The sequence below is a fragment of the Ostrinia nubilalis genome, chromosome Z, assembly GCF_963855985.1.
Source record: "Ostrinia nubilalis chromosome Z, ilOstNubi1.1, whole genome shotgun sequence".
NCBI lineage: Eukaryota > Metazoa > Arthropoda > Insecta > Lepidoptera > Crambidae > Ostrinia > Ostrinia nubilalis.
The window spans coordinates 17,869,078-17,892,506 of record NC_087119.1 but is presented as its reverse complement, the minus strand read 5'-3'; the positions used below and the strand labels follow the sequence as shown (position 1 = coordinate 17,892,506).

Below are 23,429 nucleotides of genomic sequence, written 5' to 3'. Positions count from 1 at the left end.
TTTTGCCAAATGACAATTTGACCAAATGAATTAGTTGCGAAAAGTACATTGGCCAAACGGAAGGATACCACTAATTTATATTAATATATTAAGATATCAAAACGTTAAAAATATTGTGTTGCTGTACACGAGCCGGTGTTCTCTTTTAAGATATTTGTAAGTGATAAATTAATGTGATTACTTTCTTACTTTTACCTCGACTGTCGGTAATTATTATTAATAACTGGTAAGTAACATAATATACATAAATTAAAACGAACTGTCCCACCCATGACAGTGACAGGGGGGTGCCACAACCATCAATACCGAATCGCTGGTTCCGATTTTTGCCACGTTGGAAACTATATAGTTGAAATGATGGTGGCGCCCCCCTGTCAATGTGTTTGGTGACACGGTTCAGTTTAAATTAGTTCATCTATATGACTGTAAGTAATGAACAGCGCAGCCGCCGCCGGTCTTATTGATCCTTGAGGGGATAATGACATTAATTAATCAGTAAGACGTACTATGGATCGAAATAGCGATTTATGGACATATTGATTTTTTTCTTTCACAATTTCTATTTGAAAAAAATACTTATCGAACGTAACTTACGTTATTCTGATGAATAAATGTCGCTAAAAGTTTTTCTCTAAAATCAATAGTTAGGCTGGAAAAAAATATTTTCCATTTTCGTTGTATGGAATGAAACTTAAAGTGGTAGATTTCGACTAAGCTATGTCTTGTTGACTATAATCCTAAACTATCAGCGCGCGCCCAAAGTTGCCCGTTCAGAAGTTACAAGGTTCCAAAATATGAGTTAAATATTTGTCAGTAATTTAAGGTTAATTTAAATTGTTAACGTATGGAATCTTTATATTTTCGTTGAATCTTTAAAGATATTCCAAAAAAAAACACTTTTACTAACTTTTTTTCATTTTTCAGAACCACATAACTTGTGAACGGGCAACTTTAGGCGCGCGCTGATAGTGTAGGATTATAGTCAACAAGCCATTTCATTTCATACAACGAAAATGGAAAATATTTTTTTCCAACCAAACTATTGGTTTTAAAGAAAATCTAACGACATATATTCATCAGAATAACGTAACGTATCGATAGGTATTTTTTTCAAATAGAAATTATGAAAAATATTGCTATGTCCATAAATCGCAATTTCGATCCATAGTGTGACGTAACCTATCAATATGAATTTAAAAATAGAAGTTGTGAAAAAAAACGCTGTCCAAAATTTCGCTTTTCGATCCATCCATAATAGAAGTTTTTTTTTTTAAAACATGATGATGACATTCACAACGCTGAAAAATTATTATTTTTATCTCATAAAGATAAAAGTAAATTATGCCTGCTCCACTTTTACCTACTTTCGAGGGACCTTAATTTTTCAGTCGTACAAAACAAAATTTGACAGAAGGGCGCTACACGGGTTAAAATTCACATTTTTGTCCTTTGACGTTTCAAAATCTTTTGATTAAATTTCCGAACGAAACATCCTATCACTCTCTAATCTATGGTCCCTTTTTTCTTGCCAAACTGTCAAACAAAAGTTTGTTTTGATTTGGTTGGTGTTGTTTTGTTCGAATGAAATTAATAAGAATAGTTACTTACATACATATCTCAAAGAAATAATCTATAGCTGAAACAAGTGATCTTAAAAATAATAGTAACAGAAGCCTTGTACAATATTGCAACAATATCTGAGTTTTCAATGTGATACTGTTACGTTAACTCTATGCATATTTTGTCTGTGTAAAATAAAGAGAATGGTGATTGCAGCGTAAGGTAATGCTTGATGATAACTATGAAACGTTTGATAATTGATGGCACTATTAATTATTCAATAATATTTAAGAGGTCAAAGTTTTTGAGGATGAATGTTTTTTACTCTTGCACTCTAAAAGTATTGTACAGTTTTGATGAATTGTTTAACTATAAGGCTGGGTTGCACCATCTTACTTTAACAAACATCAAAAATCTATCAAACTTCATTCAGAAAACACCAGTTATCGTTAAAGTAACGGTCAAAGTTAGGTAATGCAACTGAGCCTTAATGTTTACAACAAAATGTAAGCACAATATCTATCAATTTAATTAAAGTTATATATTTTACTTTTCAGATGTTAAAGTGATCAATAATGATGTACAACTTGTCCCGGAAAACCAATATTTAATGAAAATTAATAAAATCTTAACAAACCAAAGTAAACTGTTCATAATTCCAAAATATTTAATTGAACATAAATTGATTATTATCTTTAAATAAGCCTTCTTAATAAATGAGTGTTTTAAAATTCATTGGGTTTTAATTAATATTAAATATCTAATAAGTTGAGATAAAAATGATATAGGAATGTTATCAACTGAACTAAGTACCTAAATATACTATAATAAAGTATCAATCAATCATCAATGTTAATGGAGTTCAAGATAATAGTAATATTTTGATGGTAATGATACAGACGGAGACAAGGCTATTTTCATAAATAAAAATAGATGAAAACTTTTAAATACTATGTCACTTTTAAGAACTTATTCTACATAATAATAGGTTTGGAAGTTCTTTACAAGCTTAAACTTGTTTGTTTGGCTCTTGTGCATAAAATCTTACTTTTACAGGCATGGTATGCAGCTAAATGCATCAAATAAATTATTAAGTAAATACTTTTATCCTTCTTACTGTTAGAATTTTGCTGTGTGTAGGTTTTTCATATCCAGATTTATTCTTAGAGATGTTTTCTTTGTGTAATGAAGTACTACTAACTTAATTTAGTAGTAAGTAGGCAATACTTACCACATTTAGTTTCAACAAATGTCATAATAATACGAGTAAGTACTTTAGTAAGTCCTGTTCTTTATATTTTTAAAAATTATTTTGGGACTGGATGGCGCAATACAGGGTGGAATTTTATAATGCCACCTAGAGGGAAAGTACTTTTAATATTGTAGATAGAACCTTTTTCTCAAAGAAAACATTCCTTTATTTTTGAAAAGAAATAGAACTACATTCAAAGATTTACAAACATTTTCTTGCCACACCCAGAATCAAACCAACTGAAATCTATTAAAAATTACAACCTGTACTTTTATTGCATCAATTGTTAGGGTTAAGTATAAGGATGAAATCTCTTTAACAAACTTGATAAATCAAATGAAATGAAAACCATGAAATCTTAAATTATTTTATTTATGTACAGAATACATTGTATGGTATGGTAGACAATTTTCGAAAATCTTTCAATGCAGTTCTCTTTCTTTTCAAAAACAAAGAAATGTTTTCTTTCAGTAAAATTTTCTATCTTAGTATTATGAGTACTTACTGATATGTAACTACCATCCTAGACTGCATCTCACTTAACACCAGGTGCGATTGCGGTCAAATACCTGCCTTGTCTAGCATAAAAAAAACTTTCCCTCTAGGTGGCATTACAAAATTCCACCCTGTATATCCAATAATATTTATTTATTTAATTAATAACTACAATTTATAACACACAAAAGTTAGTGAGATGGTTGAAAGAAATTTCGGTAAAGGGGGTAAAACGGGATCCACGCGTACGAAGTCGCGGGAGGCCGCTAGTTATTTCATAATGCGCGCTCGTTGCCTCGCACAAGTACCTATACAGGGTGGAAACGTTAAGTGATCTCACTCGATTATTTCTAAACTATACAAGATATCGAAAAACTGATTACTGAATCTGAAAGTGCTTCACAAGCTCTTTCAAACGGTACCAATAATAGGTTACAGAATAAACTGGATCTATCCGAAAATTCTATGTTTCCAGCTTTCTTTTTTATTATTTTCTATAATAATTTTGACGTTCATAAGTGCCACTTGTGGTCTAAACTGAATAAATACTTTTGATTTTGATTTTGATTTTTGATACATTTAGTACAGAAACAGGCATGGCACTCATGTCTTGATAATATTATAGCAAGTAAAGCCTTAAACCAATGTTTTCAAAGAATCATTTTGAATAAGAATGCAATTTACGAGTTCATTTTAAGTGTTTATTATTTAATAAAAAAAATTAATACTTTCAATATTGTTTGGCTGGCATACATTTAGTATGGAGGCTGGAAACATTTAATTTTTTGATAGATCCAGTTAATTCTGTAACCTATTATTGGTACCGTTGGATAGAGCTAGTGAAGCACTTTCAGGATCAGTAACCAGCTTTTCGATATCTTGTATAGTTTAGAAATAATCGAATGAGATCACTTATCGTTTCCACCCTGTATAACCTATGTATGTACAAGTTACTGATTATTGCTTTAGAAATAATAAGAATTAAAATCTATAAAAATGTGTAGAATATAACTACCCACAAGGGCTGCTCCCATGTGGTGGGGCTTATCACTCTGCCAGATGGGTAGGATTATATGAGTTGAGAACGCGGGACATTACCAGGAGTATTGGCGTGTGCCTCAAACATTCGTCAGCGGTCCCTATTCGGTCTCACACAAGGAAAACGTCATTACGTTTTCGGCTTTCAGTGTGCGGCATGAATGTATTGTCCTGGTGGCCACTGTTCGAGGCCTATTAAAAGGGCAGGGGATGAAGAAGTCGATTGGTCATGTGGAAGACTACAGCCGGCAGAAAATGGTCGTTACCTACCTAAGTGGGCTTTCTGGAGCGGTATTATGACCCGTAGCCCGTCAATGCTAGTGTCATCCGGTTGGCAAATGACCATGCTACCCAATGTCGCAGTCACTATGCCTAGACAGCCTCCACCACTCGCCACTGGTACCTCCGGAGTCGTCCTGTGAAACTACCCTTAGTGTAATTAAACGCACTGCCCTCTAATCTATAGATATAAACCAGTTAACCAAGTGCGTGTCGTGCCACGCGCAGTGTAGGGTTTCGTAGTTGCCCGTCGTTACCGCAATATATTTCTGAAGCAAGCAATTAGTACTTCATCTTAACACTTTTAATGGGGGGACGCCCTAAGTTACTCGAACAAAAATTGGCTTCAATAAAGTGCTAGGTACTTTAATATTTTGCAAACGGGAACCGTTTAAATAAAAAAATAGTCTTAGAAACCCCTAAGCCATTATAAAAGACCTATCCAACGATACCCCACAAATGGGGTAGAAGATGAAAAAAAAATCCCCACTTTATATAGGGAAGCTACCCTAAAAAATATTTTAAAAAATTTTGTTTTATTACTTTGTCGGCATGATTAGAATACATACCAATGGTAAATGGTAAAGTGGCAATACCTCCTAACTAACAATACTAAAATTTTTTAAGAAATCGATTTAATTTCCTGTGGACATTTTCCATTCGAAATTTTTCTCCTAACTGATATTTATTTATAGATAGCAATAAAACTTTGTGGAAATAGCTGCTATATGCGCAAGTAATATTCTTATAACACTGGGCTGCAGTCCTGTCTTAAATATTAAAATTAAATGTATGGAAAGAAAGAAAGAAAGAAACCTCTTGACAAGACACATGAACGCCTCATACAACCCAATTTTCGCGAATATTGCCAACTACCCTAATAATGCATTTTAAAAATCAGAAAAATGAAACTTTTTACCAGTTGGCCGCTTGCTCCGCCGCCATCTTGATTTGCCATGATTTTTTATTTTTCTAATAATTAGGGTCATTTAACTGACCAAACACCATTTTTAGATTTTTTCTGCCATATCTCCATCTGTCCGTTCCTTAACTATAAAGATACCTACCCATGTCGCAATAAATACTCTTTCTCATAGCTTCCAGTGTTGCCAGGTGATCGAGAAGAAAATGGTCAAATAACCTTTTTAGAATTACTTTGCACGAGTTCACGTTCAAATTTTTGACCGGAACTCATTATTTGCATTTTTTAAATTTTTTTTGACCAAATCTCCCAAAATATGGCAACACTGGTGAAACTTCTTTACCCAAGCGACACCTCTTGACAAAACACACATACAATTCGACTTTCCCAGATGTTACCAACTACCTGAAAAAAGCATTGGAAAAATAAAAAATCTGAAACTTTTTACAAAATGGCCGCGCACTCGGTCGCCATTTTGATTTTCTGATATTTCGGATTTTTCCTATAATGTGGGTCGTATAACCGACTAAACCCCATTTTCAGACTTTTTCTGCCATAACTCCTTCTGTCCGTCCTTAACTTTAAAGACACCCATGTCGCAAAAAATACTTTTCCCCATAACTTCCAGTGTTGCCAGGTGATCGAGATGAAAATGGTCAAATGTCATTTTGCACGACCCCTTTGCAGGAGGCGTCATCCAAATTTTTGACCGGAAGTCGTTATTTCTACCAGTTTTTTGGACCAAATCTCTCAAAGTATGGCAACACTGGAGAAATTTTGTCACCCAAGCGACACCTCTTGACAAGACACACAACCGCCTCATACAACTCGGCTTTCCAAAATGTTGCCAACTACTCGAAAAATTAATTCCTAAATTTCGAAATTTTCAACTTTTTACAAAATGGCCGTCCGCTCAGCCGCCATCTTGATTTTTTTACATTGCGGATTTTTCCCATAATTTAGATCGTATATCCGACAAAACCTCATTTTTAGTTTTTTTCTGCCACAACTCCTTCTGTCTGTCCTTAACTTTAAAGTCAGACATGTCGCGAAAATTTGTTTTCCCCGTAACTTTCAGTGTTGCCAGACTTTTTTGATAAAAATAGTGAAATGTCATTCGGGTCCCCAATCGTCACCAAACTGCATACCTACTTTTTGGAATTTCTAGAAATTTCCATTTTCTACTATCCGAGGCCGTGATGGAAAAATTTCTACCAAAATGGCAGTTTTTTCCGATTCATAGCAATACTCGAGGCACAGACCAACAATCGCTCGGAACATTGTACCCTACTCCGGTGTCGCCATCTACCGGAAAATTGGTGTGAAACTTTATGGAATTTCATAATCGCAACAAAATGGCCGACGGCTCAGCCGCCATCTTGTTTTTTGATAATCTGTGAATGTGGCTCTTAAGAAGACTATACATGTCACAAATATTCAAAAGAAATTTTCAAAAACCATTGCGCAACTCAGAATGACAACTCCCTAAACACACCCCTGAAATCTAATTTTCAATCCAAGATGGCGGCGCGGCCATTTTGTTTTTCCGTTTTTTTCTCACATTTTCGAACACCAAATGACAACTTCAACCGGCCCCCAAAAAATAAAAAAATCAGGACGAAAAATGAAAAAGTTGGTGTGTCAAAACGGGCCGCCATTTTGTTTTTTAGTCCAAAAAATCTGATAAGCTGCGTGTTGAAAAATCTAGTTCGAAACAAGTGCTGTTACTCGTACCCTCCTCCTCTCTAAACCCCCCAAAAATGGCCATGATCAGTGAGTCAGTCATTGAGTGGTAATCGTGCTAAGCATACAATTTGTATGGAGAGATTAGTTCAATTACGAAAACAGCTGAAAATATGGCGGCCATCTTGGATTTTTAAAATTTTGCATTTTTCCCTTAATCTGGACCATTTTCCGCGCCGAACCCCATTTTTACTTTTTTTCTATCCTCACCCAGTCCCGAGGAGCAACGCCTTAAAAACACCCATGTCACAAAATTTTGTGTTCCCGTAATTCCCAGTGTTGCCAGGTGATCGAGATGAAAATGGTCAAATGTCATTAGTTTGATCTATTTGCAGGAGGCGTCATCCAAATTTTTGCCCGAAAGTCGTTATTTCAATTTTTTTCATTTTTGGATCAAATCTCTCAAAGTATGGCAACACTGGAAATTGTTGTTTTTCTAAACGACACTCCTTAACAAACTACGAAATCGCCCCAAACAACTCGACTTTAGCAAATGTTGCCAACTGCCCGAAAAATGCATTTGAAAAATCAGAAAACTGAAACATTTTACAAAATGGCCGCCCGCTCAGCCGCCATCTTGATTTTCTGACATTTCGGATTTTTCCCATAATCTGGGTCGTATAACCGACTAAACTCCATTTTTAGTTTTTTCCTGCCAAATCTCCTTCTGTCCGTCCTCGCCTTTTTCTACGTTAGCTAAGCCCCCCTGCATACAATTTGTATGGAGAATTTAGTCCCTTTAGGAAAACGGGTGAACGCTTGGCGGCCATCTTGGATTTCCAAAATTTTGCATTTTTGCCTTAATCTGGACCATTTTCCGCGCCGAACCCCATTTTTACTTTTTTTCTAACTTCACCCAATCCCGAATTCATTTGTTTCTACAATTCCTTATTCCTCCGATGTCCCAAAACTTTGAGTTCCCCTAACTCCCAGTGTTGCCAGGTGATCGAGATAAAAATAGTCAAATGTCATTAGTTTGACCTATTTGCAGGAGGCGTAATCCAAATTTTTGACCGGAAGTCGTTATTTCCATTTTTTACATTTTTGGACCAAATCTCCCAAAGTATGGCAACACTGGAAATTTTTGGTTTTCCAATCGATACTCCTTGACAAACTACGTAATCGCCCCATACAACTTGACTTTCCCAAATGTTGCCAACTACCCGAAAAACGCATTTGAAAAATCGAAAATCTGAAACTTTTTACAAAATGGCCGCCAGCTCAGCCGCCATATTGATTTTCTGACATTTCGGATTTTTCCCATAGTCTGGATCGTATAACCGACCAAACCCCATTTTTAGACTTTTCCTCCCATATCTCCTTCTGTCCGTCCTTAACTTTAAAGACACCCATGTCGAAAAAAATACTTTTCCGCGTAGCTCCCAGTGTTGCCAGGTGATCGAGATGAAAATGGTCAAATGTCATTTGCACGACCCCTTTGCAGGAAGCGTCGTCCAAATTTTTGACCGGAAGTCGTTATTTCTACTTTCGATATTTTTGGACCAAATCTCCCAAAGTGTGGCAACACTGGAGAAATTTCTTCACCCAAGCGAAACCTCTCGACAAGACACACAACCGCCTCATACAACTCGACTTTCCAAAATGTTGCCATGTAGTCGAAAAATGAATTCCAAAATTTCGAAATTTTCATCTTTTCACAAAATGGCCGCCCACGCCGCCGCCATCTTGATTTTCTGACATTTCGGATTTTTCCCATAATCTGGGTCGTATATCCGACCAAACGTCATTTTTATTTTTTTTCTGCCATTATTCTTTCTGTCTGTCACTAACTTTAAAGACACCCATGTCGCAAAAAAAAACTTTTCCCCATAACTTTCAGTGTTGCCAGACTTTTTTGATAAAAATGGTGAAATGTCATTCGGGTCCCCAAACGTCACCAAACTGCATACCAAGTTTTTGGAATTTCTGGAAATTTCCATTTTCTACTATCCGGGGCCGTGGTGGAAAATTTTCTACCAAAATGGTAGTTTTTTCCGATTCATGGCAACACTCGAATAACAGACCAACAATCGCCCGGAACATTGTACCCCACTCCGGTGTCGCCATCTACCGGAAAATTGCTACCAAAGTTTGGGAATTTTTTGATCGCAACAAAATGGCCGACAGCTCAGCCGCCATCTTGTTTTTTGATAATCTGTGCATGTGGCTCTAAAGAAGACTATACATGTCACAAACACCCAAAAGAAATTTTCAAAAACAATTGCGCATCTCGGAGTGACACCTCCCTAAAAACACCCCGAAATCGCATTTTCAATCCAAGATGGCGGCGCGGCCATTTTGTTTTTCTAATTTTTTCTCAATTTTTTTAACTCATCTTGGCAACCCTAATAAACTCCCAAAAAGGAAAAAATTCAGGATGAAAAACAAAAAAGTTGGAGTTTCAAAAAGTGCCGCCATTTTGTTTTTTGGTTCAAAAAATGTGGTAAAGCTGGCAGTCGAAAAATCTAGTTTAAAACAAACATTAACAATTTTACCCCTCACCCCTCTAAATACCCCAAAAACACCCCTGATCAGTCAGTCAGTGAGTCAGTGGTAATCGAGCTTTATATATTATAGATAGAATAGACTAGCTTTGGTCGCCCGCTACGCGGGCTACAAAAGCTAGATCTGCGATGCTGGCCGCTCCGGGCTTCGCCCTACGCGGCGCTCGGCCTGCGGCCTCGCATTCGGAGCTCGGCCTTCGGCCTCGCAAAAATTACAGGGGGCGTTCTCGTTTGTCACGGTGCTCTTGTGCTTTTTTGACGCAACACAAGTAAATCTATGGCGACTGTGGGGATTTGAACCATCGCTCGGCCTTCGGCCTCGCCTTTCTGTCTGTCACTGGGCTCTAGTCCTTTTTTGACGCATCAAAAATTAATCTATGGCGACTTACAGGCTTTAAACTATCGCTCGGCCTACGGCCTCGCCTTTTTCTAAGTTAGCTGAGCCCCCCTGCATACAATTTGTATGGAGAATTTAGTCCCTTTAGGAAAACGGGTGAACGCTTGGCAGCCATCTTGGATTTCCAAAATTTTGCATTTTTGCCATAATCTGGACCATTTTCCGCGCCGAACCCCATTTTTACTTTTTTTCTATCCTCACCCAGTCCTGAGGAGCAACGCCTTAAAAACACCCATGTCACAAAATTTTGTGTTCCCGTAATTCCCAGTGTTGCCAGGTGATCGAGATGAAAATGGTCAAATGTCATTAGTTTGACCTATTTGCAGGAGGCGTCATCCAAATTTTTGACCGAAAGTCGTTATTTCAATTTTTTTCATTTTTGGATCAAATCTCTCAAAGTATGGCAACACTGGAAATTGTTGTTTTTCCAAACGATACTCCTTGACAAACTACACAATCGCCACAAACAACTCGACTTTCCTAAATGTTGCTAACTACCCGAAAAATGCATTTGAAAAATCAGAAATCTGAAACTTTTTACAAAATGGCCGCCCGCTCAGCCGCCATCTTGATTTTCTGACATTTCGGATTTTTCCCATAATCTGGGTCGTATAACCGACTAAATCCCATTTTCACATTTTTTCTGCCATATCTCCTTCTATCCGTCCTTAACTTTAAAGACACCCATGTCGAAAAAAATACTTTTCCCCGTAGCTCCCAGTGTTGCCAGATGATCGAGACGAAAATGGTCAAATGTCATTTGCACGACCCCTTTGCAGGAGGCGTCATCCAAATTTTTGACCGGAAGTCGTTATTTCTACTTTCGACATTTTTGGACCAAATCTCCCAAAGCATGGCAACACTGGAGAAATTTCTTCACCCAAGCGAAACCTCTCAACAGGACACACAACCGCCTCATACAACTCGACTTTCCAAAGTGTTGCCAACTACTCGAAAAATGCATTCTAAAATTTCGAAATTTTCAACTTTTTACAAAATGGCCGTCCACGCCGCCGCCATCTTGATTTTTTGACATTTCGGATTTTTCCCCTAATCTGGGTCGTATATCCGACCAAACGTCATTTTTATTTTTTTTCTGCCATAATTCTTTCTGTCTGTCACTAACTTTAAAGACACCCATGTCGCAAAAAAAACTTTTCCCCATAACTTTCAGTGTTGCCAGACTTTTTTCATAAAAATGGTGAAATGTCATTCGGGTCCCCAAATGTCACCAGACTGCATACCAAGTTTTTGGAATTTCTGGAAATTTCCATTTTCTACTATCCGGGGCCGTGGTGGAAAATTTTCTTCCAAAATAGTAGTTTTTTCCGATTCATGGCAACACTCGAATAACAGACTAACAATCGCCCGAAACATTTTACCCCACTCCGGTGTCGCCATCTACCGGAAAATTCGTGTCAAATTTTAGTGATTTTCATGTTCGCAACAAAATGGCCGACGGCTCAGCCGCCATCTTGTTTTTTGATAATCTGTAAATGTGGCCTTGAAGCAGACTATATAAGTCACAAACACCCAAAAGAAATTTTCAAAAACAATTGCGCATCTCGGAACGACACCTCCCTAAAAACACCCCGAAATCGCATTTTCAATCCAAGATGGCGACGCGGCCATTTTGTTTTTCCATTTTTTTCTCACATTTTTTAACACACCTTGGCAACCCTAATAAACTCCCAAAAAGGAAAAAATTCAGGATGAAAAACAAAAAAGTTGGAGTTTCAAAAAGTGCCGCCATTTTGTTTTTTGGTTCAAAAAATGTAGTAAAGCTGTCAGTCAAAAAATCTAGTAAAAAATAAACACCAACAATTTTACCCCTCTCCCCTCTAAATACCCCAAAAATACCCCTGATCAGTCAGTGAGTGAGTCAGTGAGTGGTAATCGAGCTTTATATAATATAGACTTTATATATTATAGATAGAAGATAGATAGATAGATAGATAGATAGATAGAATAGAAATAGAAATTGGTCTAATTGATCCCAGAGGTGAGCCCAAAGTGAGGTCTTTTTTCAAGTGTTTCAAGTCACATTTATTGTATATGTTAATCGTTAATTAGGAAATTAAATGTGTTTTTCTTTAAGGATATTTATTGGGCTTTCAAATGACACCAATATTGTTGGGGCACCATGATTGTGTCAGTAGAAACGAGTTTTCCTGTAAAACGTAGGTGGGCCGATTTTTGTGATGACCAGTGTATTAAAAACCGATTCACCTTGCGTAGATTAAAAAAATAACAGGTTTAAATACATTCGTTATTTAAAATAATGAATCTTTGTCTAGATTTTTAGGTCCATCAGTTGATGCTACCTACTTTAACATAATAATGTTCCTTACATACTATTGAATTGATTCGTAACATCATTTTAACATAAAGACTGTAGGTATTATTAGATTGGGTATTGGGTAACAAACAAAGATACATTTAGTATTAGTATTTCGACTATAAAATTTAACTATTTATCTAATATACATTTATAATATGAAGGTTTTTTTAACAACCAGATAAACCCACTGACTATTGTTCATTGATATAGTTATAGTAATATTCTGAATAAGTAGCTAATCTAATTTTTGATTTACATTTTACTAATAATCTTACTAATTTTCATCCGAGTGTTTCACATTATTACTACATTGGCACATAGAATACGTATATACTGTATACGTACTTACCAAAAAGATATAGTGAACATGTAGTGTTTAGTAGTAAACCACAGTCTAAACTAAACTTCTATTAGGTACATACATTAACCTTATTGTTCGTAATGTTGCAACACATATGTAGTTCTAGGTAGTTATAAATATTTTATAGAATACAATTTACTTATCTACGGTGTGTCTTGTTTAAATTCCCATTAATTGCATTAATAAATTAGTACAATATGTTGTTATCTTCTTTAACTAAAATTAGTCTACAACTGTGAATGTATTTGTTTGCGTTAGTGGTTGGTAACTATACTTAAATGTTTTTATACCAATTTCCCAAAGTAACACTCATTTACCTAAGTAATTTCAGTGATAATAAATAACATCATGGGCATGTAAAGTGAAATACTTATTGCTATTGATTCAGCACAAAAATTCCCATTTTAAAAGATTCAAGTAGGACACATGAAGTTCTCGTTACTGTAAATATATATTTTACAAATTTGTAAGATATAAAATTGACTAGGTTTTGTGTGGGACTAGTTCGAGCAACATAGAGAACGTCTCGTTTAATCTAAAATAAAAAGAACATTAGTGTGATAAAATTTATATCAGACACCGAGTCCTTGATATCACTTATTACGAGCATATTTTTTCAGCAGTTCTAACTAGGTAATTATATATTCTATGATTTATTCATTATAATTGGAATTAAGTCAATAATTGCAGGTTTTTTTAGGTATATCTTCTCACTTCCATTCAATAACCGTAAGTAGTAGAATCTTTTAATTCGGTTGAAAAAGGAAAAATCGCGCGTTTTTCGTAAACTAAAGACAAACTACCAGTGACCCGAGTTCCAATACTAAAGTTACCGCCATACTTTTTTTTGTGTGGAACAAGCAGTCTAAAGTTTGATATTCAAAGAATCTGAGTACTTGTAGGCGTTAAAACTTAGATTTCCCTGTAGACATTATAATAAGAAAGAAATATGTGAAAGTATAGCAGTAGGTATTTTTTTTTTCCAATGGTAATGGAATATCTACGATTGTATTTATTTAGGGTTCGGACAAACCAACGCGATCACACCGCGATCAGCCGGCGTGCAGCGATGGCGAGCAGACCTAAATGCATTGATCGCCATCGCTGCACGCCGGTTGATCGCGTTGATTTGGCCGAACCTTTAGGTATCATATACATAGCTCTTATGCACTAAATACAATTCCGTCTCTGCCGTTTGCTACACTACTATCCTAAAAATAATTTACTCAAAAAAGATTCATACTGGGTGGAAACGATAAGTAGGTACAGGAATATTTCCAAACTATAAAAAATATCGAAAAATTGGTTACTGATCCTGAAAGTGCTTTACGAACTCGAAAACGAGAAACGATAATAATAAATAGGTAACAGAATAAACTGGATAAATCCGGAAATTCAATGATTTCATCCTTCATACATTTAGTAGGTACACCCACATGGCACTTATTTCTTGATAATGCCATGCCAAGTAAAGTCTAAAACTAATGTTTTCCATAAATAATTTTGAATACGAATGCATTTACGAGTTTATTATCACAGGTATTTTTTTCAACATTAATATTTTGTTTGCTATGCATTTTCTCGCTCTATCTTCAGTTTATGGACGTTTCGTAGCATCGCTGGAGTTATCAAGGCTATTAGCTTCCCTTATACGAATTTGTAATTCATTTGTTTGGTCGTGCAATGCAGACCCGGTCTTTTGTGAAATCACAGAGAACATCTCTGTGGCTGTACTATACAACGTGTTCCATTTGTTTTCCGGAAATTTTAGGTGTATATTCTATAAATAAAAACTAGTTAAAGTGTCTTAGGAATATGTGTTTCTTTCTAAAAGCATATTTTTGAAGATATTGTGGATTTTTAGAAGATACCTAGTTGATATAGATTATAGTATCATCAATCTAGTTTTTTTTCTTCAAAATTTTATTGTCACCTAGTCTTTGTGCAGACTTTTTATTGATAAGTGTATGTAAAATATGAATTTCGTATGAATAAATAAGTCGAAAAAAAAATGTTGAATTTAACAAAAAGTGTAATGCCATTCCATTCTTTGAAGTGGTCTTATTAATACCCTAGAGTTCCAGGAAATCAAAAAGAGCACGTTGTATAATGTATGGAAGCTAAAAACATTGAATTTTCGGATAGATCCTGTTTATTCATTATTGATACCTTCACGAACTCTATCAAAGAGCTCGTGAAGGCTTTAGAAATAATCGAGTGAGATCACTTATCGTTTCCACCCTGATATGTATGTCCTTGATTATTCCGGGAGATTCTATTTTTTACACTAAGGGCTTCTTTTACGGTATCCGAAATCCGAATAAAGTTCTAAGTAGTTACTTCCTGAATAACACTATTTGGCAAGTAAAAGCAAGAAGTAGGTAATTTAGCGTCAAAGTCTTGTTAGTGTCATGGTTTCGTTGCTACTCGTGGGTACTTGACACATGAGATGGTAAACAAGGTCCCTAATGTATGTACCTGAAATGTGCAGAGTGCAGAAAATTGACATTCGATGCGGATTTAGTGGCCTGCTGTGGACGTGTACTAATAAAAAGTATAATTTCTACACATCGAGTTTAAGCAAGCATACCTAGCCCGCGCCAGGGGGGTCCGCTTAAGGTTTTTCTATATGCAAACTGCTTTAATTACAATTTATATTGAAAAATTTTACAAACTCAAATTCTCAAACTTTTTCATACGAGATCAAAGTAGGTAGGTAATGTGATTATCCAAGCATAAAATATTTTTGGAGGTACTGCTTGAAATTGAGGCGTCTGTCTGTAAGTTTATTTTTGTTCATTCATGGGTAAATTACCCTCTACCACACTAGAGTTTTATCGAAGTAACATTATTTTACATACTGTATTATCTGATTCTGTACTTTAATATGTGTTTGAGTACCTACAACAGAGGTAATGTAATAGGAAAGCGAAATATTAAAATTAAAAATACATTGGATTGAAAACCACTCAGTTAAAACATTGATATTGATAGCATAGTCTACGAGTAATAAGCTAATGCAAGTGCGGGCTAGTAGCATACAACCATCTATTATATTGACTATTGATTATTTTTGAATAGGCCGAAATTGTAAACAAGTTGCTGCTGTAAATCCCAAAAGCCACAGATTTTTTACATTTCATTTATCTGTCTACATATCGGCCAATACAAATCACCCGTTTTGATATTTTTATTAGTAATTGATTACTATCAGTCACTTGATGTGAGTATCTGACTCCAAAACTCCAAAGATTAGACGCCCTACTGCTTTTTTACTTAACGGCCCTATCAATACAAAAATCTCCTACTTTTTGGCCCCTCAACGATCTTCTATTAAATGAGTGTCAAAGAAATCGCATATATGAATAGAAGGCTATCCATACATTCCGGTCCGTAGGTCCTTCCGCTCATGGGTCTTAGTCTGCGCTGAAAACGAAGAAGATGAGCACTAGAGTGCAGTCTTGAAGCTTAGAAATGTCCCCGTTCGCAGAAAAATGGATAGCCCCGCCATAATTCTGATGTTTGTTTACAATTTCAGCGTTACAACAGAGAGTTTAGAGGACCGAGTCCTTGATTTCGGCGTCGTCTGCGGGCGGTACCCCGGCGGCTGACATCTTGCGGCGCTCGTTGCGTGCGCGCGACACCGGCCGGTAGTACTGCTCGCTGCGCCGCCGTCAGCGCTCCGGCGGCGGCGCCTCCGACTCCAGCTCCATCCACAGCGAGCTGATCACGCGGCCTTCTGTCAGACAAATTTTTACCAATTACCAACTATCCGAGAAGTACCTGAATGCGGGCAGCGCGGGACCTGTCGTTGTCGAAATCCTTTAGGGAGGCCTTCCAGCAGTGGACATCATTTTTCGATGACAAAGGCCCGCCTAAGGATTTCCGCAACGATCGGTTATTTAGTATATCAATGGGTCCATCACAGGGATTTTTCATTTGGGTCCACCTGTCCACTTTGTTGCATGGGGTATCCACCAACAAGGTGGACAGAAAACCTTATAATATTTGTAGTAAGGCGTTTAATGCAGGCCGACGCCAATCTAGAAATGCATATATTTTCTAGTAATAATGATCTGCTCTCCCGTTTCGCAAATTGGAAACCAAGCTCGTGTATTTTATGGAGAGTTTTGAAATGTAGAGAGACTGGAAGGTGTCTAGGTATATCTTTATGACATTAAACAAAGTTATGTCATCTATTTGGCAACATTCGATGTAGTATAATCGGCCGACGAAAAATAGATGGTCTGCACCTAGGCTTAAATTTAGGTGGTGCAACTCGGCCTAAGTATAGTCGTATTAAATATACATGACGTAAACGTGTCACGAAAAGTCAGTTTAGGAGCATTAGGGCTAATTCTCATTATTCCAGAGGGTTGCCAAAAACTAACAGAGATTATTGAAAATGACTCGTTATTACCATTGTTTGAAACGTTTTTAAAATACTTTTCATATTAACAGTGGTATCTAAGAATGAACCCTGCGCTTTTTAGTTGCTCTGGAAAACGCCACCGCACTACCAACGCTCTTGAGGGATGACACCATCGATTAAATGTAAAAATTCCGAAATGTCCAAATTAATTTTAATTTTTACACAAACTTCGAAAAGAAGCAAATCATTTTGACTGCAAAATAAAAAAAACCCCATCTTCAACAAAAAAACGACTTAACAAACACATCAATTTTGACATGTTCATATACATACTCGTAAAGACAGTAGGTACAAGTAGCCCAAGTGAGAAGTAGTCCAAGTGAGAAGTATCCCAAATGAGAAGTAGTCCATTAGCGAGTCGGTTGCCATAATGATAATTAGCCCTAATGCGCCTAATTGGAAAAGTCTGCTATCGCATTTTTTTTGTTTCACACAAAATCAAGTTCCTGAACTTTTCGAAACTTGCAAGAACTGTGTATTTGTTCTCTTTTAAAGTTACAGGACTGAAGCGAAAAGCGCAAAATCAAGTCAAACTCAATCCAAAGAGTTTACATAAATTACTTACAATTTTCGTTCGGCACTTTATGTAGAGTGTAGATCATTATGCAGGTACACCTACCTAAACATTGATGTAAATTTTTAAATGCAGTATATTTCTTAAATTACCTACTTAGTTAAAACTATTTTAAACTAAAAAAATAATACTTTTGAGAAGTCAATCCAACGAGTATAAATTTCGTCTACAATTAAAGGAAACCTTTAATTAGCGGCGAAAAATCCAGACTTGATTCCTCTTTAACGTCAGCGGGTGTGTTTCATGTTGCTGTCGCATTAATTATGCTACCACCGAAGATTAATAAATTGTTCGCGCCAGTCACGTGAATTGACTACGAATTATTATACAAAATTAGTTCTTTTGAAATTGCCTGGGAAAGGTTGGGATCATCGGATGCGCGACAAAAGCCGTCAACAAAAACGTCACACGCAAGTATTATTTGATGAATCACACGGAAATTATATGGCTTCTTTAATAACGTATCTCCAGCTAATAGGTGCAAAAGGTGGGCTGATAACAAATAAAAATATTTTGCTGAATTGCCACTGAATCAAGATAAAACAAAATACTTATTGTGTTCGTAAAAATAACATCTACGAGAAGTTACTAACAAACGCCAGCGACATCTTTACAAGTTTCCTTTGATTTACCATTAACCTTTGATAATTCTAAATGCACGGATGAAACTTAGCGTCATTTCTCATCCAAAACAAAACAGAATTACACTATATTATTGTAATCACTTCTATATTGAAATGTAAATTTCGACGTAATTACCATTAATTTAGCTTTTCAATTCCAATCGACGCGCGACTTAGATTTCGTTTAAGCTTCTTGTTGCTATACAATTTTCCACCATTAAAATGACTGCTTAAAAAATGAAGCTTTTCAATACAGTATTTCCCGTGTCAACAGATATTCAAATACAAAACGTTTATTGCATGTCACATTACAATTTAAAGTGATGTTTAAAAAAAATAGAGGTAGGTATACATATGACGCCCAGTAAGGGCACAGCAAAACATCATAGAGAGGGTTAATATCTACCTTCAAGTAATTTAAATTAAGATTTAGTAAGTCTTAAATAGTCAATATTTTTACCTTTTGAAGAGAATAAAAGCTAGAAAAATAACTTAAGGTAGGGTCGTGTCGACCTGTTACATCCCTCTTTTACTTGTACGTGATCAAAGATGTCAATCGCAGCGATGCTGTGTAATACCGACATAATTTTAACATATCTTGTATCTATCTAGACTAGAAGCTTTGAAGTGATTGCATGACTGCACAAGGTTCTGTTTTCTAAAGATTTTTCTTCCGCTTATCTGTGTGCCTTTGTTGATGACAAAGGCAACGGTAAGCTTCAAAGTCAATGGCTACATTTCGCAGGCAAAGCCTTCAAATTAAAAAATACGTTGTCAATAGCGGCCGTATCAAAATTGCACGTTATACTTAGGGTGTTTGTTGAAGAGTCTTCTAAAGTGCGTACAATTTAATAACTGTTTGGAGGCGGCCCGAGCGGAGCCGCCTTGTATGGCGTGTCGCGCCGAAATAATGCACTATTTACAGTATTTACAAACGTTTATTTACATAGCACGCACCCATACGAAAGTAGCGAAGAAGGAGAGGGAAAATATTTACAACGCAAGGAATATAAAAGACGCACTATAAATTCAACAGCTTAAGTATGTAAATATCGTCGAACCGTTCGCAGCACTTAATTTATAGTCTGTACAATTGTAGTTGCGTGGGTTACGGAGCGCCGACCGAGGAAAAACACACAAGTCGCTCCCGGTGTCGACCAGGAACTGTGTTCTTGAAGGTCGGTCGGTGACGAACAAGCGACCGCTTGAAGGCTGAGTCGCATCCACCGATGAGCTGTTCTGATTCTGATCCGAAGTCGCAAGGGCGGTTGCAGTCTCTGGCCTTGTCCCCGAACCGATGATGGTGCCAACATAGCGGGTACCTCTTGTAGTTAGCCCGGGACCTCTGCTTAGGTCTGTTGGCTCTGGGGCGAGTTGACTTACCGGGTCGATTTATCGGTTGCGAGCCGTGGTCGACCGATTCGTGCATGTCCGACTCAAGCTCTCTTAACCGCGTCCGTAACTTAGCCACTGCTGCCGCCAAGCGAGTCAGTGCGTCTTGATACTCCATTTCCATTATTTGTGTTCTTCACGGGGTCACCAATTTGGAGGCGGCCCGAGCGGAGCCGCCTTGTATGGCGTGAGCTTGCGTGAGAAGAACGCTAGCGGCTGCCATGCGTCGTCCTTGAGCTGCTGCAATACTGCGCCAATCGCTTTGTCCGATGCGTCAGTCACTAAAGCGCGAGTTGCTGAGCAGTCAGGGTGTGCAAGTAAGGCCGCGTTGCATAAGCTCACCTTGCAAGCTTCGAAAGCTGCCAAAGCCTCTCCTCCCAACACGATCGGCTGATTTTTCTTGACGTCACCCGTCAACAAGGCATGCAGCGGAGCTTGGGTTTGAGCAGCTTGAGGAAGAAATCTCCTATAAAAGTTGAGCATGCCCAAGAACGCTCTCAGCTGACGTACGTTGGACGGTGTAGGAAACTCTTTGATGGCTTGCACCTTGGAGTCTAGGGGCCTGGTACCGGCTTCAGAGATGGTGTAACCTAGGAAAGTTACCTCCTTTGCTCCCAGAACGCACTTGGCAGTGTTAAGCAGCATGCCGTATTCCTTCAGCCTGGTGAAGATCTGGCGAAGGTGATCCTCGTGCTGGACCTCATCCTGTGAAAACACCAGGAAATCGTCGAGGTAGGTATAGACGAAATCGAGCCCTCGAGTCATTTCGTCGACAAACCGTTGAAAAGTCTGGCCCGCATTCCGAAGTCCGAATGTCATGTACGGGAACTCGAACAATCCGAACGGTGTGGTGATCGCAGTTTTCGGAATGTCCTCCGGACTGACAGGTATCTGATTGTAAGCTTTAACCAGGTCCAGGGTGCTGAAGACCTTGCAGCCAGATATACCATGGGCAAAGTCATGGATGTGCTTTATCGGGTAACTGTCAGGCACTGTGCGGGCATTCAGCATTCGATAGTCACCGCACGGACGCCAACCGTTGTCCTTCTTCGGGGCTAGATGAAGAGGCGAGGACCAGGGGCTCTCTGAAGGTCGAGCAGTTCCACTAGATAGCATGGACTGGAACTCTTGTTTGGCGATCTTCAGTTTGTCCGGTGCGAGTCGACGAGGGGCTGCGGCGACTGGAGGACCTGGGGTGGTGCGAATGTGATGAACGGTGTTGTGAGGTATGTGACGGTGCGTACCTGCAGGTCGAGTGATCTCGGGAAATTCACCTAGTACTTGGTGAAAGCGTCCCGTACCAGTCGTGACCCTAACGGATGAGATGGCGTTGTGAACGACAGGCTTGGCGATAATGATATCAACCAGATAATGACGTGACGTTGTCAATCAAACGTTTGTTGCGACAGTCGACAATGAGGTTGTAATAATTCAAGAAGTCAACGCCAATGATTGGTTTGTCCACATCCGCTATGACAAAACGCAAGGCAAACGCAAAACGAAAGGAAAGATCCAATCTAAATCACAATGTACAAAACCGTATTTAAATATTGTAAATAGTGCATTATTTCGGCGCGACACGCCATACAAGGCGGCTCCGCTCGGGCCGCCTCCAAAACTGCATCTTCGTTGAAGCTGGTGCAGCCTTTTGAATACCAGTCCAGTGGTATAGAAGTGAGTGGAATCAAAACTAAATTGAGGACATTCTAACAATGTTTCTTGCACTTTCATCATCACTTTTAGGTTCTTGTTACTCTCGCTATCGCACACCTTATTCCAGACGGCTTTATTAAAATGTTGATAACATTCAGATAACGTTGGTGCAGAAGATGTGGGACGAGTCCACATATTCACCTACCTCGGGAACGTCGTGTCAGAGACCGGAGGACCTTCGCACAACTTCGCCCCGTATAGCAGTCACGGAAACTCACCTGAAGGGTCAATATCAAAATATTCTGGTCCAACTTTAAATTCGTTCTACTAGGTGTGAAACGTGATGTCACCAAGATTATCTCGCACCAGCTGTCTTTGTCAACCGTTGCCTTCGCCGAATTCTTCAGAGTTGGAGATTTTTTGGAGTTAGCATTTTGTGGAATGATCGAACTACTTAAGGCAGTGTCATCGATTGTTATTGAATCCGATAATACGATTTCGTTCGATCGTTTGAAGAGCAGGGATTTGATAATTCACTTCATAATCAAAAAAGGAATCCAAATAAGCATAGTGAATTAAACATGCTTCTGTGAGTATTTATACAGCTGAAATGGATTGGAATTGACTGGCTTCTTATTGAATTGAGTGTTCAATCTCATTAGGGACATGTCCCACTGATTATGTTAGCTCACGCGAGGAATAAGTAAGTATGTTGTGCGTTGTAAGGCGCTGGATTAAATTATCGTCAGGAACATAATTATCTTTTAATCCATTTTTCGCCACAATATAAATTAAATACATAAAGGTTGTTCATAATCATATTATAAGTTATTCCCGTGATTAGGGTTGACTCATCATATTTCACATATTTGCCAAATAAACAGAAAATGTTGATTCTTTAATAAAAAAAATATGGTTGAAAATGAAGTCATAAAAATTACAAGCCACATAAATAATAAAGGGCTCTTAGTCCTTATTATTTGGAGTAATTCAAGGTTGGAAAACGGCGAACAAAAGATGTTTCATCCAGTCCTACTTCCTTGTCACGAAACAATAATATGAGATGTCACTTAGCATGGAAAGATGAAACTCGGCCGAAATATTCGAAACAAAAGGCGAAATAATATAGACATCCATTGAGAAAAATTAATTAATATCCTTTTTTTTTCTAATAATAAGTAGGAACAAATAGAGTGACAGGACTTTTTGGCAGGAAGTAGAAAAGGGCGGTCTATTTGTTTTTATTATTTCATATTTTATTGTTAGTTGTTAATTTGTAGAATAAAAATCTGTTGTAAATATAGTAACTTGGTGTGTTTAGTGTTTAAATTATATGGGGGTAAGTCCATTTGCCTATTTTATCGAGTATGGAGACGGAACCAGCTCCTGACCCTGATCCTCCCTCAGCCACTCCACATAATCCTTTTCTGACTTTAATAAAAGCTGACAATTTCATCTCAAACCAACAGGTAAATGAATGAGTCATTTAAATTAGTAACCAACAGAAAGATTCAGAAAAAAATTAATAAATATTTATTGAAAAACAAATCTTCTCCCAAAATTAATATTAGTATTACCACTGTTTTTCAAGAGATATTAACTAAAGCTCCTCCAGCTCCGGTGAACCAACATTTTCTACAGAATAATCATACACGGTGTTTGGCGGCTTCGTGGGTGTATAGGTAAGGTCATTTTAAGAATACTAGTTCGCCCATTTGACCCTAAGTGAGCTACTTTTTTTTAATTGATATTTTTGTTTTTATTTGTTTTTTTTTCCAAAATTTGACATAAAAACTGCTTCAATTTTTTTTCTCGCGTGTTTTCAACCGATTTTTTTATTACAAGCTTTTATTTAATATTAAT

At 37.4% G+C, this 23,429-nt stretch overlaps 1 long non-coding RNA gene across 1 annotated transcript; it reads left to right on the top strand.

Moving 5' to 3' along the window:
* Positions 1-1,536: 1,536 nt before the first annotated feature.
* LOC135086778 (uncharacterized) lies at positions 1,537-2,293 on the top strand. The gene is made up of 2 exons (XR_010260600.1): positions 1,537-1,782; positions 2,118-2,293. It is a non-coding gene; the product is annotated as an uncharacterized LOC135086778 (long non-coding RNA).
* Positions 2,294-23,429: the final 21,136 nt, after the last annotated feature.